Source organism: Eschrichtius robustus, chromosome X, assembly GCF_028021215.1.
Source record: "Eschrichtius robustus isolate mEscRob2 chromosome X, mEscRob2.pri, whole genome shotgun sequence".
NCBI lineage: Eukaryota > Metazoa > Chordata > Mammalia > Artiodactyla > Eschrichtiidae > Eschrichtius > Eschrichtius robustus.
This window is the reverse complement of record NC_090845.1, coordinates 92,288,761-92,293,094: the sequence shown is the minus strand read 5'-3', so window position 1 is coordinate 92,293,094 and position 4,334 is coordinate 92,288,761. Positions and strand designations below refer to the sequence as shown.

At 43.1% G+C, this 4,334-nt stretch overlaps 1 pseudogene; it reads left to right on the top strand.

Annotated features, from left to right (window-relative positions):
• Nucleotides 1-936: 936 nt before the first annotated feature.
• On the top strand, nucleotides 937-1,681 carry LOC137756387 (AFG1-like ATPase pseudogene; annotated as a pseudogene).
• Nucleotides 1,682-4,334: the final 2,653 nt, after the last annotated feature.

Sequence of the window (4,334 nt, the reverse complement as noted above, 5' to 3'; positions counted from 1 at the left end):
ACTGTGGTAAGTGCTAAACCTGTACTCGCTCATTTAATCCTCATCACAACCTATGAGGAGGAGCTCCTGTTGCCCGACTAACCATCAGGGGACTGAGGCACAGTGATGGCAGTGCTAGCCAGTCACAAGATTAAGATATGATTTCTGGGTGGCAGCTGAGCCCCACATCTAACTAGTGTACACTAGTGCTTCTTATCTGATAAGACCCTCAACCTTACTGTTCATCAGGGCACAGCAAAATAAAACTAACGTCCCATGGTTTTTTCTCAGTTAGCTGGGCAAAAGTTTAAACAACAGATCTTAATCAGTGTGGTTTGGAACTTGGAGACCTGTGTCCTGTTATATTGTGGAAGGGGCTCCTCCAACATTCTGTCTCCCTTCCTGTGCCTCCGGGATGTTCCCCTACTAAAGTGGATAACTCTCCTGTGCTTGGAGCAGAAAATGTTTATGTTTCTCCAGCCTTTTTAATATTTTGTATAATTGCAAGGGCAATAGGAATTTATTACAGTTAAAAATAGATAACATACAAATGGAAATAAAATAATAATACCTCAAAGCCCACCATCTGAAGAAAAGCCCTTCTAGGCGCTTAGCGCCGAGCCGGCTGAGAGGAAGATGTGTTGGGTGCAGGGCTTGGGCTGCTGCTCTCGCCCCTTCGGTCACCGCCCCTGGAAACCCCTTTTGTAAAGCCTATACAGTTCAGACCCCCGATCAGACCCCCGAGAGTACGTCTCCAACTGCTGCTACAGAGGTTTACTCAACAGCTTTAGCTGTTTGCCATGGACCACTGGACCTCTCTGACTTTCTGATCAAAGCTCGTGAGCTAAAGGGCGATGAACATCAAAGAAGAGTCATACAGTGTTTGCAGGAATTACATGAGGACCTTAAAGGATACAGTATAGAGGCAGAAGGCCTTTTTTTCTAAGGTACAGGGAAAACAATGGTGATGGACATGTTTTATGCTTATGTGGAAATGAAGAGGAAAAAACGGGTTCATTTTCATGGTTTCATGCTAGATGTTCACAAAAGAATACACCGCCTTAAACAGAGTTTGCCAAAAAGGAAACCAGGACTCATGGCTAAATCATACGATCCAATAGCTCCTATAGCTGAAGAAATCAGTGAAGAAGCATGTCTCTTATGTTTTGATGAATTTCACGTCACGGACATTGCTGATGCCATGATTCTGAAACAGCTTTTTGAAAACCTGTTCAAAAATGGGGTCGTCGTTGTGGCAACATCCAACTGGCCACCAGATGATCTCTATAAAAATGGACTCCAAAGAGCTAACTTTGTACCATTCGTAGCTGTCCTGAAGGTCTCTGAGGCAATGAGAGAGTGGGATGCATGTATGTGGGCAATGCTGTATTTCTTTCTGGAATACTGTAATATGGTCCAGCTAGATTCTGGGATAGATGATCGGAAAAAGGAACTTCCTGCTGCAGGAGAACTCTACTATCTCACAAGTGAAGCTGATGTGGAGGCTGTCATGGATAAGTTGTTTGATGAGCTGGCTCAGAAACAAAGCGATTTAACTAGACCGAGGACTCTAAAGGTGCAAGGCAGAGAGCTGCGGCTGCATAAAGCCTGTGGAGCCGTTGCCGACTGCACATCTGAAGAGCCATGTGAGAGAGATCCCATCCAGGACACCACATTACCTTTAGTCATCATGCCTCCTTAGATTCCTCTTAGCTGTGACAATTTCTCAGAATTTCCTTCTTTTTGATGACCCTGACAGTTTTGAGGAATACTGGTCAGTTATTTTGTAGACTGCCCCTCAAATGGGATTTGTCTGATGTTTTTCTCATGATTTGACTGGAACTGTGGGCTTTGGGAGGAAGACCACAGAGGTCAAGTGCTATTTTCACCAGATCATATCAAGGGCACATATGATCAATATGACTTAACACTGTTGATGTTAACCTTGATCACACTTGTCTGAGGTAGTGTTTGTCCCCACTGTAAAGTTACTCTTTTCCCCCTCTTTCCATAGTGAACTCTTTGGAAGGAAGTTCTTGCTGAGTTTTCATGTAGCAGCGAAGAAGAAAATCCACAAGTATCTAACAAGGCTGTTAAAATACTTTTCCCTTTTCCAACTACACATTTGTGTGAGGCTAGATTTTCTTATATGACTCAACCAAAGCAACATATAACAATAGTCTGACTGTAGAAGCAGGTATGAGAATTCCACTATCTTCTATTACGCCAGACATTAAAGAGATTTGCCCAAAGTATAAAACAATGCTACTCTTCTTACTATTTTCATTTTAGAAATATAATTATTTTCATAAAAATGTTATTTCTGTTAATTTTATGGGTTGAATATAATGGTTTTATCATAGTTATTTTAAATAAATTAATAAATATTTTATAAATGTTATTTATTTATTTATTTATTTGGCTGTGTTGGGTCTTCGTTTCCGTGCGAGGGCTTTCTCCAGTTGCGGCGAGCGGGGGCCACTCTTCATCGTGGTGCGCGGCCCTCTCACTGTCGCGGCCTCTCCCGTTGCGGAGCACAGGCTCCAGACGCGCAGGCCCAGCAGCTGTGGCTCACGGGCCTAGTTGCTCCGCGGCATGTGGGATCCTCCCAGACCAGGGCTCGAACCCGTGTCCCCCGCATCGGCAGGCAGATTCTCAACCACTGCGCCACCAAGGAAGCCCGATAAATATTTTACAAAAAAAGAAAAGAAAAGCCCTTCTAATGTTTTCATCTGCATTATATTCCTCCAGAATTATTCTTATGCAGGTATTATATATTTATACATGTATGCATACATTTATATATTTACATACAAATCATAAGATCTCATCTTACATTTAATTTTATAACTTATCTCACTGTAGTGGGTTGAATTGTGTGCCCCCCAATATTGCCAAATCGTAACACCCCCATACCTTAGTTGGAAATAGGGTCTTTGCAGATATAATTAAGTTAAAGATCTCAAGAGATGATTGGATTTAGGATGGTCCCTAAACCCAATGACTAATGTCCTTATAAAAGAAAGGAAGGGGCTTCCCTGGTGGCGCAGTGGTTGAGAATCTGCCTGCCAATGCAGGGGACACGGGTTCGAGCCCTGGTCTGGGAAGATCCCATATGCCGCGGAGCAACTGGGCCCATGAGCCACAATTACTGAGCCTGCGCGTCTGGAGCCTGTGCTCCGCAACAAGGGAGGCTGCGATACTGAGAGGCCGGCACACCGCGATGAAGAGTGGCCCCCGCTTGCCACAACTAGAGGAAGCCCTCGCACAGAAAAGTAGACCCAACACAGCCATAAGTAAATAAATTAATTAATTTAAAAAAAAAAAAGAAAAGAGGGAGATTTCACACACACAGGGAAGAAGGCCATGTGAAGACAGAGACAGAGACAGGAGTTATGCTGCCACAAACCAAGGGAAGCCAGGAGCCACCAGAAGCTGGAAGAAGAAAGGATGACTTCTCCTCTGGAAGCTTCAGAGGAAGCTTGACCCTGCCGACACCTTGATTTCAGATTTCTGGTCTCTAAAACTATGGGATAATGCATTTCTCTTGTTCTAAGCCACGAAGTTCCTGTTAATTAGTAACAGCAGCCCTAGGAAACACACACACTCACTAACCATATACCCCAAATGTCATTGATCGTGAATAAACACCACTCTGTATCCTATTTTTTTGTGTGTGCCTGTGGGGATAGTAATGATAATAAAGGTATATACGAAAAATAAATATGGCTAAAGTTTTAAACTCCTAATGGTTTTTACTGTATTGATTCATTTAATGCGCCAGGCACCCCTATGAGGTAGGTACTGTTGCTCAACCCCATTTTGTAGATGAAAAACTGAGGGGCAGAGAGAACTTGGCCTAGGACTACACAGTTAGAGAACAGGAAAGCTTGGGTTTGTACCTCACACTCCAGAGCCTGGGAAACTGTCAAAGCTTTGTTGTTAAGTAACAGAAGCGGTCTGCATAGCATGTATAATTTAGGAGGTCATTAAGGCAATTTTCATGTATTAACATATTTATACAAATAGCTGGACCTAGTGACCTTGGTGAGAGCACGTTCATTGCAAGATTCAATAGTGCAGTGAGATAAGAGGTTAGTGGGAAGTGAAGAATGTTAACCGGGAATGCAGAAAATGCTTTCTGGAACTTTGATTTTGAAGGACGGGGGAGAAAGGGAGAGAGAAACAGAGACAAACACAGAGAGAGAGAAAGAGAGAGAGAGAAACAGAGACAGACACACAGAGAGAGAAGGCCTGTGACTGAATGGGGAAAAGGGGTCCAAAGAGGGATTTTTTTTTTACATCTTCAGTTCCTTGAAAGTATAAAAGTTAATATTGCAGGAGTCATGTCATCT